The sequence below is a fragment of the Gnatocerus cornutus genome, chromosome 9, assembly GCF_029298725.1.
Source record: "Gnatocerus cornutus isolate USDA-ARS CGAHR chromosome 9, icGnaCorn1.1, whole genome shotgun sequence".
Lineage (NCBI taxonomy): Eukaryota > Metazoa > Arthropoda > Insecta > Coleoptera > Tenebrionidae > Gnatocerus > Gnatocerus cornutus.
The window spans coordinates 5,766,628-5,780,471 of NC_142241.1; the positions used below are offsets into that span (position 1 = coordinate 5,766,628).

At 39.2% G+C, this 13,844-nt stretch overlaps 1 protein-coding gene across 3 annotated transcripts in view; it reads right to left on the bottom strand.

Moving 5' to 3' along the window:
* EcR (Ecdysone receptor) overlaps positions 1-13,182 on the bottom strand; it is a 51,398-nt gene extending 38,216 nt beyond the window's left edge. For 2 of the 3 annotated variants that reach the window (XM_088046139.1, XM_088046136.1), the window contains exons 1-2: positions 13,092-13,182; positions 1,106-1,249 (exon numbers count right to left, since the gene is read on the bottom strand). The gene's annotated coding sequence lies outside the window, so the exon portion shown is untranslated. The remainder of the gene's footprint in view (positions 1-1,105; positions 1,250-13,091) is intronic. The other variant, XM_088046138.1, reaches the window with a different exon arrangement.
* Positions 13,183-13,844: the final 662 nt, after the last annotated feature.

Sequence of the window (13,844 nt, forward strand, 5' to 3'; positions counted from 1 at the left end):
GTCTTCGACCTTATTATTATCGGCCAAGTGTTACCGACAACCATATCAATTTAGTTGAAAAATGGGCAATCAAAACGTCCCGTGGTTTTAATGCCTTGAGAGATTCTTTTTAAAGGTGTGTCAACAGATTATCAAACACAATATCCAACTTTACATTAATGAGAATGTTATGAGCAAATGATTACTATAGTCTGTATCTTAAATAAATAAAAACCACAAAGCGAGTTTTCCTTCTAGATAAACTTTCGTTTATTTGCTAATAATGATAACTTCTTACATGACTGCGGGCATGTTAGCCACTCTGCAAAAAATCCGGTAAATGTAAGCAACAAATTGGATCTTAATTTTGGCATTCCACGCTATATCGCCAAATCGACCTCACCTTGATGTAAGATTAACTCTTATCTATGATCTACCAGACAGTCTGAAATACCGTCAAGATTAAATCACTGCAATAAACAAAAATGATAAAACCAGTCAAAAATAAAGAAAGTGTGACGGAACAAGCGGTCATCGTTGTGTGACAAAAAAAGCAACAGTCTATATTTTACTCTAATTGAATGAATCACTCAAGTGTTTGCCAATTGCATCATCATCGTCAACAGTTTTGGCATTGGCGAAAATCTTCGCAAATTTGCTAATAATTGGGCAAAAACGGGTAATTGCCACGAAAACAAGTAAACTCATTTTGCGGCACCGCTCGCACAAGTTATCTTTCATTTCTTTTTATTATCTTGTTCTTGGCCCACATTTCCAGCATCTCTGATTACGTGCTGATTTTTTTTACGCGTACTTTTTCAGAAGCGACGCTAGTTATTGTCTCAAGTCTACATATTTTTAAAAGTACTATAAATAAGCGTCCTTTTGGAGGCCGGCTATAGGTGAGAACGCTTTTTCGCTTATAAATCGTTTTGGGCCGGACCTACGTGAATATAAATCATGCTGGGTCTGCGAAATTCCCTTTATCTTCACTATAGTAGGTCATAATTTGCATGGACTCGCCAGATAACGACGTGTAATCGGCTATCGACCAAGGCGAAAACAATTTCGTGTGATGTCATCGACTAATTAGCGGTATCAAGTGTTGAATTTTGGAAGTAGTTACCTTTTCTGGTGACGGTGTTCACTACCTCTTGAAGTGGATGTTAATACTAAATCACAAATGAAGCGCTACCAACTAGAAAACACTATCTGGTGGGTCTCGAGGGGATGGTTCTACTCAGGTCAGCTTTCCATCATGCAAGGCACCCTGCAACAATCCCCATTACAGAACTCGTAAATATTTGAACAACATGCATACACTATCAATGCAAACGATAAATTACGGAGAGAACACGAGATAACACTCTCCTTTCTTTGCATGGTAATATTAAAACATAGAATTAATTTCGCCAGTATTTTTCACGCAAACTGCGCCGGATAAGACTTAAATATAAACAAACCACTTTTTAGGTCACCGCTCTATTATCAGATAAAGCTGTTGTTGTTAGATAACGACGCCCCCTTTGTTTCCAACGTGGACGGTCTCTAGGATCGGTCCAAAAGCTGGTCACTGTGGAACGCCAAGGGATCGTTGCCCACATATACCAAGAACACGTTGGGCGAGTGTTTGTATTGTGGTAGTCCGGTGGAACGAACGATCGTTAACGTCAGTGGCAAAGTGGGACGACGGTGTTTCGATCGAGGTCATGCGGGTGTCGTTGATATTTACGGTTCTCGGGTAATGCGGGTTCTTAACCCAAAATATTTCATCTTTTTATTACAAGAATTAACAAGATTACAATGTTAGATTTGGAGGAACCTGTGGGATGAATCGTACTAATGGGGGCACGGAAGCTTTCGATCAATTTCCACGAAAACAGACGTATAAAAAAAGGATTAATGACCTCCAAATCGACCTGATATGAGTCTAATTAACGGCCAAACTTATTTATGTCGCTATAAAAAAAATAATAAAGTTATTCTTTCAAGAAAATTAAACCAATCCAATCTAGATATGCGGGTTGGATGGCGAAAAGTGGCTCGTTCACTAGGTCCAAGGTTTCGCTTTCTATCAACAAATTTCCACGATTTAATCGGTATAAGTCTTACAAATATTTGTTTCCTTTATGGTGGCTGTAAACCAAAGTAAAAATAGATCAAAAGATGTCGAGTTCAGCCACTTTGGCTTTAATTCACAACTCTTTTTATGCTTTCGTTTTTTTTGCTGCTGCGTCGTTAATATCCCTCTCATTATCTCCAATGTAAGCACCTTCTTTGCATAATTCTATAGGGGTCTACTCATTTAACAAACCCCCACAGGAACTATGCCCCGACCTCAGTTTGATTACTTTTTAATCTCTTGTCAGTTTATACTATCGACAACAAGCACTTAAATAATGTAAGTCCTCATTAAACCAATTATACCTTCCCATCTTCAGCCCGTCAGTTCTTGAAAAACCACAAATATGGTACAACACAGCTAACAATGTACCTTTCATGTAAGAAATCTTCAAGTTGCCAACTTAATAGAGATAAGTGATGTTTGATTCTCCTGTAATTGCAGGGTCGACCGACTCGACCCGGTCACGCCTCAATAAGTTTTCAGCTTAAGGCTCGATTACACCCTGAAATCCTTGTCTTGATAAAGCACCTTATTATTCATGATTCTGGAAAACGACGTCACGACGTGTGCCTCCGTTTGACGTCTATTAAGACAGGATGTAATTATTTCATTACATCGACTTGAATATGGCCTGTTCTTTTGATGTCTTCGAGACGTTCCTACGACCTATGTAACGACACGAGATCCTTCAGTCAACTTGAGGTGTGCCCATGAGGAAGGGTGATGTTTGTATTATTAGAGGGTAATTTGGTGGAAACACAGCTAAAACTACTGGAAAATTCTCCTAGAAGGCGCTAATTTTCGCGTGAAAACGTTTAGTATTTCTCTGAAAACTGCTTCTTGTTCTGGTTGCTCGCTTCTTGCAAAACGATCTCTTGCAATCGGAATCTGTAAATGACGTGGTTCGCACGAGTGATTCTTACAATGTTGGTTTTGTGACTAAATGAATCGGAAATTTCCTCGTTTCATAACATTTCTGCGCACTTTTTTCTTTATTTTTGCCGGAATTTTCCGTGTCGTGCGACCTTAGGTGGGCGGAAACAGTCGTCAAACTCGGAATTATGTCAATTGTTATACGTGTAACAGGGGCATTGCCGCTTTATCGATTCCATTTTACTTTATTTACATGCGAACAAGTTAGCCGCAATATCGATTCGAAAAACGGGGAGAACACGAATATAACTTGAACCCTGCCTTGTAACCCTAAAATTTTCCCTTGCTCGACATTGGCCTTGATTCCTTGGCGGTAGAATTTTCCGTGGAAGTCTGAATAAATCTAAATTGAAAAAAATGGAAATTTCGGAATGACCTCTGGAATACAGACTGTAATGAATGTTAACGAAAACGTGGGACGGAGCAAGGACGAATTGTGTAACAGATGTGAGGCGCCCTGGGTGACAATAAATGCATCATCTGACTATTCTCTTGGGCTTATCACCGCGGTTTGGGCGCTTCTAGGAGCGTTGAAAAAATTATCGAATTGACGTCGGTTTTGTCGTTTATCTTGGACTGCTATTAAAAAATTTGGGTCAACGAAACCAGATTAGATTGTTGTGGTCGCTGCTCATTATAGTTGCAAAGTTTTAGTTCGCCGCTTACAGCGATTTGCATTCTTCGACGACTAGAAATAGACTCGAGCTTTGTTTTATTACGTGTACATGCCGAAAGACACAACACTGGGTGCATTAGACTGACGTGCAAGCATGCCAAAATCGAAAAGTAGACACAACATCTGCTTGCGTACAGGTGAAGCAAATGGAAACTTGTGACGACACACTGAAACCCAGAAAATCAAAGTCCGAAACTGTTAAGTAGAGCACAGTCCAGAAGGCACAGAAAAACGCCTTGTTTACCCTAAAACATTTTCAGAAAGTTCGTTGATGTTGGTTTCCACAAAGGTTCGGGTTATCAATCACCAATCCCTACAATTGACAGCTAATTAACACAGACACCAAATTCGATGTAATGTTAAACCAACCGGCAGTCTTTCCCGCAGGTACCCAACCTCCTGTGACAGTCCCTCGCTTAATTATGCAATAAATGGAGTCAAATTGGAGAATGTCATCCCAGTTCTACTTCTTTCCTTGTAATTCTTCACGACGATGACGCTAATGGCTCTTCGTATTTTTAAATGTGCATTCCGTTTCGTCTAAATTTAGCCCCGGTAAACACAGGCAGATCTCATAGTTACGCAATAATCTTCTTTTTCCTTGATTGTCTCGACAACCATGAAGGGCGTTCGTCAATATTGTCAGTTCCTTTTTAACATTTCGATCAATTTACTAGAGGAAGTAATTGAACGTCCTCGTGTTTGTTTGGATGTATGTGGAGGCGCTGAAATTGCGTGTGCGTGTTTGTACGCGCCGAAATGATTGTAATAGCGGTCAACTGGTGACGAATGGCGTAAATATAGGCACCCTGACCCTTGCCCGGTCGATACTTTTTTGACTTGCCTAACAAAGTTGAATGAAGAATTAGGAAGGGTCGAACTAGATTGACGTCACGTTAAAACGACCGGGTGCGGATTACAATTCACAGTTTAATCCTTTAAGAACAAGAAGCCGGATCCGTGACAAGGACAAGAGGAAATTTCTGGTTAATCCTTCTAATGGTTTAATTACTTTAGGGGGTGCAGAGGGCGAAGAGAAAAACTGGAACTTCGGTCTTGATCAAACATTTTGAGGGAAGTTGAGCGGCGACTCTGAAAATTAATTCGTTGTTGAAGCGAATAAGAGGAAAAGTTTCAGGGTTACGAGGCGGTTGTTGTGGTCAGGGACCAAATTTTCCAAACTATTTACGCTTTCGTTGTTATTCTTCCTATCGAAACGAAGTGGAAACGTAAATATTTCCCTTGTGAATTCTTAAGGGCTTAATATAAAAAATGCTTGAAACCAGAGGAACATCGCAGTTTTATCTTTATTCAAGATCCGGAATAGTTCGGTCAGCAATCAGCATTTGGAAAGGTTCTAAAAGAGCAAAAGGACCTCTGGGGTGCGGTAATATCAGAAGATCAGAACAAGAATATGAAATGTTTCCAAAACAGAAACGATGAAATTAGTTGTGTGCGGAATGAAGTGGTATTTGCATGTAAATGAAATATCTTCAGTTAATTTAAAGTTTAAACAACAGTCAGAATGACAGAAAACTCTGTTTACATTGTCTCGGTGAAGAACTACCTTAATTGAATTTGAAAGTTGTGTGGCGCAAAATTACCTGTTAAAAAACCCCAGCAAAACAGTCTCACATTCAATTTAATCATGCTCATTATTTCATTTATGGAACACCGACTCCCAAAGTCCCTCCCGCTCAATTTAAACGACTGAAAACAATTCCTCTCGCTCCACCAGTCACAGGAAATAACAAGGGACTCGGATAGTTTTCCCGAAAAGGCAACTCTGTAGGCGGTCCAATTTATAACGACATTGTTTAAGCTGAATCGCGGGGTGGTAAATTAGCCAATTATTACGAAAATACATTAGTTCTGGTGAACTAGATCCTCCAGAACCTTGGCCCTGTCATTAGTTGTGGGGTGAAACTCCCGCATTCCGGGCGTAGCGCTGCTGTTTCAATTCAATCTTATCCGGGAAAGTGGGTCAGATGGTGCAGCGAGCCTGCAGCCGGTCCGTTTTGGGCGTCCTTCCCCCTACGTCGCCCCTGGTTCTCGTACGCACCGTTTTATCCAATGCGTACTCCATCCACACCCACGTTTCTTGTCCACGTTATCAGAAGGGAGCCAACGCACATGCGTGGGACATTTCGATCCATTCTAAGCGAACGTCAACGAAAATGCATTGGAACGCTGTCGTCCCTGCTGTGGCGGTATTGATGAAATTTGCTGCAGGAATGAGAGCTAGCTGGAGAGGGACACGCCAGCGAGGAGCTCTCATTTATGTTTCAGTATTTTACAGACCGGAATATTAAAGGTGACGTGTTCTTATCAACCGAGACGGCTCCATAAGATCCAATCAGGCGAATAAGCCGTTTATTAGTGCACCAGCACAACCGTTAATCCAATATTTTCCCGCTGAAATGTTAATCCATTTTCAAGTTTCGTTGAAATTAATAAAATCCAACACTATTGATCCGCAGTTTAAATCATTCTTGCTCAATTCGTCGGAAAAGAAAAGCTGTAAATCACTGAAAGGAAAAGTGTCTAGGGTCGGCCGGCATTATATGAAATGTGATAAAAAGAACCGACGAAAGCGTCTCATCTTTAGCGGAGCTCCCAAGTTTCTATCAAAAAACCCTCTCAAAACCAAAGTCCCGAATCTTTTCAGATGGGACGTTGCAAAAAAAAGATAACTGAAAACGTATTAGAATTTCAAATCCAGAAACTTTTTTCTGAAGATGTCAATAGCTATCAGAGGATCCCATTTCCGCTATATTAATATATTTTTTTAAACACAAAAAAATACATCATCGAAATCTGTTTGTTCAAAGTCGTGTAAAGTAAAAGTGATGAGATAAAAAATGGTTTATTGCATATCACACTCTTATTAGAAAAACAAGCGATTATATCTGTCGTTTCGAAATATTGTAAAGGTCTTGTCCTTCGGAAAATTTGTCAAGAAAAATAGCACAACGTTGTTTGCTGATAAAAATGTACAATTAACTCTGCGATTACAGATAGTTTGACCCACATGTTGTGCTATTTCCACGCGATTTTCGCAAAAAGTCATTGTGGTTTTATAAAAATAACTCTTGTTTACTGGTGGAATTAAAAAATATATTTGGCCTCCAACTTGGTATCTGGAGCAGATGTGATTATTCATTAATAATTTATTGTCGATCATATCCTTTGTCCTTGGGAAAATTTCAGTTTGCAACGGAATTCTTGGGGATCTGTGTCATTTTTGGTAAAACAAATACATGAGATAGTAAACGAAATGAGGTCAGCGAGGTGCGAGGTGATAATTGGAAACGCAACTTTTTGAGAGTCGTAATGAACCGCGGTGGTGTTTTTGCGGGCGTAAATTTTAATGGTTTATTGATTCCAAGCTTAATTTCCGGTAATAATACAATAAAAATTGGATCTTTTCAAAGATGGTTGTAAAAAATGTAACATTGCAGCAACACGACAACTATTCCCACGGTGCAATAATAAATCCGCTGTTTTTGTAATGGAAATTAGAAATCCGTGGAGATGGAGCTCTCCCCTTTCTCAACCGAGTGAAGTTTCCAGACATGGTTGTCTGCTTTCGGTATTCAATGAAAGTATTCCCATTACACCTTATATGGGACCAAATTTAACTGATCGCTATTAACCAGTTACCAACAAGGCCGCACGACTAAGGCCAGACTCTTTATGACCACAGTCTCAAATTGTGCAAAATATTCGCACGTGATCGTTACATGATGATGGTTTACCTATTCAACCTACTTTATTTTCAACTGCACGAGTTCAACGATTGTACTCAACCAAGTCATAATATTTATAATCAAATGAGCGTTGTGTAAATAAATCATAAACAAAATTTGCGACACTCGGTGGAGTTTTTTACTCAGCTATTATCGAATGACCTCGGTTATCACTTGACATTCGATAATCATATTTGAATCACCGACACTGCTTAACAAGGTTTACATTTTGATACAAGTCTCACTTCGAGCTTTTATCATATCCGCACGGATTTAAATAGTCCACGACGGGAATTTAAAACAAGTGGACGAGATAATTTTCGTTCAGAACTCTAATTGAGATTTATGATAGAATTGCGTTTCGTCTATTACAATTACGGACACAAGGACGACCAACACATGGAGCACGTCCGATTTTTTTTCCTGTATTTCATGCACAAATCAGAGCTTTAAATGTTTCATTACGAATGAAAAGTCAGTTCATTCCTGTATGCAAACAGAAGCCTTTGTTTTGCCAACTGCATTCGTAAATCAATAGCAAAATGTTCCTAGTTGTTCATGACCTTAATCTATACAAAGACCTCATTCACGGATTGGGGGAATGGTAATTTGCGACGACCACGCTCTGTTGTGCAGCTAGACATCGTTTTACTTTCTTCCAGGGTCTCCGACACGACAATTCGAAACTGAAGCTACCAGAGTATTAATAGTTCATAATTTGTAGCAGATATCCGAGACGGTTTTGTAATTTGACGAACAAGAAATTGCTGTCTTTTTCGTAAAGCTCCATTGCATGAACTCCGGCTAGTTTCACGCGTATTATTTCATTTATTTAATGATAAAAACGAGAGAATTTCCAAATATCATATGAACTGTGAATAAAAACCAATTTTTTGAAAATTAAAAAATGGTGGATGCGCCAAATATTTTTTCCAAGTCCGTTCTCTAAGCAACTACTTGAGTTTTCTTGTAACGTTTGTGAAATTCTTTTCCAAGATAATAAACTGTAATGAGAGAACCAACATTTTCAGGGTTGCCGTATCTGCCATGAATTTTCATTCAATAATTTGCAACGATACGCTTGGGAAAATATTACAAACGTGCACCAACAAAGGATAAAATGCAAATTAAGTGTCTTAAATGACTCATCGTAATTTTCTACAATCTACTCACATTCAAAGTCCAAGGTGTAGGAGCACAGTATATACTCTGTTACCTTATAAAAAATTGGGAACAATCACGCGACCTTGTAAAAATCACTCTTTACATAAAAATCCATTTTTATACGCACAGTGCCAACAAACTGATAAAATCGCAGATATTCGCACAAGAACACATTCATTCTGTCAACAAATTGTGTATCTTCCGCGAAGGTCACGGTACCTAGATTACACAAAAAAGTGTTTAAAGTGTGACGATTCTATCTGCGTCCCGAATTTGTGTAAACTGTCCAAGTTCAGGGCAATCTGACGACACCCTTGACCCGTTAGCGGCGTTCCCGCAATCGGCGCCTCTGATCAGCAGTTATTCTGATTTTTATGTCGTTCCCAGTACATTAAGTTACATAAAACGAGCAAAAAATCCATCTAGCATCCGCTAATTGAAATTGCTGGCAGCGTATATATTCAGTTGAGTTAGTACAGTGCGTTGCTGTAATTGAAGCTTTCCCATTAGTTAGTGAAGAGTAGAGGAGAGTCGGAAAAAGGAGTCTGAGATTGTCAAAATTCGGGAATTTCCCATTCCGCCACCTATCGTTTAGTAGAAAAATCAGTCCATGTCGTCACCCCGATGACATAAGAACGTGCAATAAATAGGACAGTGGCTAAGCCTGTCATTCTCTAGGCACCAATATCGACCGCACTTTGCTATTTATAAACGACCTGTTTATTCCTTGGCCGCTGCCAGGGCCGCATTCAGCGGAAGGAAACCGATCAGACATTGTATATGCAACCGGAAACCGCCATCCCGCCATCGAAAACTCGTCCACTTCATCGCGACGCTGATAAAAAAAAAAGTAAACAAGGACTTGTAAATAAACGCGTCTTCAACCTTGACATTAACCCTAGTTTTTACTGATCCCCCGTACGTTACGTAACACATCTCCATGTGGTTGGCAGTATTGTATTTCGCCGGATGCGCTCACTTTTTTCCCCTAGGAATGACGAGTTCTAGGTCGCTTCGTCAAGGATGATATTAAGATTGTTTTAGGTATGAATGGAGCACACAGGTCCGGATCTAGGCCGGTCATAAATCAGTTGGGAATTATATTTGTCGTCGGCGCTTTATAGTCTAGTTTTTGGCTGTGGCACAGAGAAAATGTGTCAGGTTGAATTTTTGCCGGCTTCACCCACATTTCGGTGGAAATTGCGCTGTTTCAGCGAACGCGAATTTTTTTAACCTCGGCCATTCGCATGGAAACGTGGGTTTTGTTATTGAAATGCTTTTCAATGACGCACTATTACATCGTACTAGTTCGCCGACACGGGATTCGGCGTTTGTAAGTGTGATTTTCAGGTAGGCTATAAATAAGAACCACTCAGCTTTTGGTACTTGAACTAAGGAAAAAAAGCTAATTAAAACTCTCCGAGCGGCCTCCACGGCTGCTGCTCAGATTTATTATGTAAACACAGCGTCGTCGAATGACTTAAGATCAAACTTAATGGCTATTTTACACAGAATAACAGTATTTAACTTGTTTTCACTGACTGGAGGATGACGCCTCCTCTGTTGTATGTATAGAGGCCTAAAAATTTCGTCACCACAAACAATAAAGACTAGTTTTCGTTTTCACGAGCCGCTACTGGAGATATATTATGTAAACATGACGACGCCGAATGACTTTGGATCAATGGAAATTTTCCTCAAAACTGTGGTGCTAATTTACGTTATTTGCATTACACGTGACTGGGTTGTCTTTATTATTCATATACGAGGTGCTTCGAGCTCTTCACTTTATGGTCCATCAAAAAAATTTCTTCACACATCTGACCACTTGCTGAAGCCTTTTTAGTCCAATCAGTCCAACCGAAACACGTCTACCCTGACCCGACTTATTTGTCAACAGAAATCCGAATTGTTTTCCAAAGAGACATCAGAAAACTTCCCTCGAATTCGGCATTAAAAATAGAACAAAAAATCAGAAACTGCACCCACGCGCGAAGATGTGCTCCAGGTAAAAACAAACAAAAAGTCCGGCGCCTCCTACGAGCATTAATCGAATATTTTTACATTGTAACATCACGTTCTCGGCACTATAAAAAAACCTGAACTAAACCTGATGGCCTCGATTTCTTCTCCGAGTTGCGACGACGCTAGTGGCAACGTAGCCACTCGCTCGGATTTCTTGAAGAAATTCGTGAGATGATAACGTCCAAACAAAATTAGTCAAACCCTACATGTTTACTGGAAGTTGCGTAAACAACACAGTGACATGTTTACAGGAGGTTTCACCTTGAGTGAGAACAAGAACACGAGGAAAATGCGATGGAAATGTCACTCTCGCCTTCTTCCAGGACTTGGCGATTGTTCCCTTTCAAGTGACAAGGAAATGTGGTTCAATCATAACAATACGTATCGGGAAAACATCAAACAAACAAAATGAGAATTGATCAATCTGAGCGGAAAGCTCGCTGTTTTGTATTCTTTTTTTTTAATGATGTGCATGTTTGTCGTACAACTGACGCTGTAATGAATGACTTTCATGGATAGGGAGAGAATTTTATGGAATAGTTATAATTAATGGATTTTTAGAGGGGAAATATAGTCATAAAAGTGGAGGCGGTGCAACATCTGGTGGACAGCTCCCTTAAAACCCCGAAAAAAGCAGTTACATTAAAAATCTACAATATTTGAAAGAAATAGTCTCAATTTTCACGAAATCAAAATTATTCCAAAATCGAATAAAACGTTAGAACTATTTTTTTAAATCCGCCGGTCTTAGCAGCTGCTCCGGTGCCAGATGTGAAATTAAACCCCGACGGGAATTTATAAATATTTAAACCAAAACTTTTCATGTAACCCCGGTACGTTACAAACCAGTTTACCGCCACGCTTTTCAAAAATTCCCCGAAATATTTAAATGCGAAAACTTAATACCCCCCTGTCGCCACTCATTGTATTATAATTAAAAGTAAACAGCTCCCAAAAAAAAAATCCATTTACAACTCCGGTTGGTATCCACAAAATAATCTAACGATGAAAGACCACCCGTTGATAAGACAATAATTAAAATATTTTTAAGGATAGATAAATTTGTTTCTTCATAGAATTAACATAATTTTAATTGAAAACGACAGTCGGCTTCTTCATCGTGGGTGGAAGTAACGTAATGAGATGAAACCTTGGGAACATGTAAATAAAAACCACAAATATCATAATAATTTAAAATATTTGACACTAGTCATTTCCTAAATCTCTCGTCCATTCAAGGACGGTGAGGGTTTAATAATCGCCTGACTTGTATATTACTATTAAAAAGTAACAACTTTAATAAGCTGAGAGAATTATTTTCAACGTCACAATTGAAGTATTAATAGAATCCCAGGACCGTACTTCCTGAAAACATCCATTCTGCGTGGTACTCGATAAAAACGCAGTGATCTCGAATTCTAAATCACGTTTTATATCTGCAGTCAACTCATGATTTATAATATTGGTCTTGGCACAAATCATAGGTTTAAATTAGATATCGGCCATGTTACCACATCATTACAGTAATAATTAAATCGTAATTCATTACCATATATGCTGGTCCAGTCCCTCCATTTGTCATACATTGTAATGCGTGGCACTACACGCAAGTTAAAAGTAAAAATCTCTGATTCTGATCATGTTTACGATCGAGACTTTATTAAAATGTGTAAAACAACCTTCATGAAGATGCAGTTGCTGGGAAAATCAATGTTAAAAAAGGTTAACCAAATGTCAAATTGTTCAGCTGGGTTTTTTCAAATTCATAATCCGCGTTGGAGTCAATTAGTCCGGGTGACCGGAGTCGTACTGTAGGTGGAGATTTCGCAAATCGCCAATTAATTATAAAAGACATTAAGAAATTAATTATGCAACGTAACAGGTTGCAAACACAATTAAAATTTCCGAAAATTATGAAAAGTGAAAGACAGGAGAGGGTCGTCCCTCGCCACAGAAACACGGATTTGCAATGGAAAATAAACCAGAACGCTCGAAACCGGCGATAATCTCAAAAAATCCATGAATCCCAATATCTACATTCCGATAAAGACACCACAAACATTGTTCTTATCAAACGTTGACAAACAATGATTGGAGCCGTAACTCTTGAATGTAATTATTAATTAATAATAGGAGGTGCAATAAATTTAACTCAACACCTTTAAATCACCGTCAACTTAGCAATCCAAAATAATTCAAATGAAAAATTTACAATTTGAAATATTCCGGCCTTGGCAAATCCGGCAGTTCCGGCAAATTTGGCGGGTCCACCGGAAAAAAACAAAACATACGAGGTTCTTTTAACAATTTCAAGATCATGAAGTGCAACGGCGATGCACTCAACAACTTTCTGCCATGCAACACGGGGCCACATGACCGACTTGATAAATATTCAGAACGGCGACCTACTAAAAAATATCGAGAGATCTATGAAATTTACCTCGTCGCCTGTCGATTGTTAATCCATATGATGAGTATAAGTCCTCTAAAGTTGCACAGAATGATGCACTAGGTATGCACTCGGCAAATGCACACTGAGTACATGTAAATAAATCGGTATTAGCCAGCAAAATCGACACGCGTCCGACGTAAACTACATAAGACGACAAACTGATTTTACTTTGCTCGTGCGCAAGTTCCGCCACTGTTGGAGCAATGGTGGACGAACATGCGCAAAGGATTTTCAGCCTACGAAGACGGCGAAACATCAACAAGACTCGATCTCGTTCAGCGTTTCCAGCAGGTTTTTTTCGAGTGGGGGACGAGCTCGAGCTAATGAATCATCGAAAGCAAAAATTTTGCCGCCAATCCTGCTTTTTTCAGGATTTTCTCCAGAGACGTCCGTCGCTTTCGTTCGACACTTTCCTAGGTTTGTTGCAACACTCATTGGCGCACGTCACTTTTTCGCAAGTTTGTGACCGCAATTTGCTGACATCTCATTTTTACATTTCCTTTCTAGATCATCTAAATGAGTCAATTTTCATGACTCACTCAAAAGGTAAAAGAAAAACTTTCAAAGGTGGAACAATTAACACGTCTCCTTAAAAGAACAACAAAAGCTTCATTTAGAACAAACGAATCTGTGAATAAACGCCCAAACACCAACTCGAGAACATTTTCAAATCACGAGATCATACAGGATGTCCCAATGCACTAAATTAACTTCTGCAACAAATCTAAAATGGGGACTTTC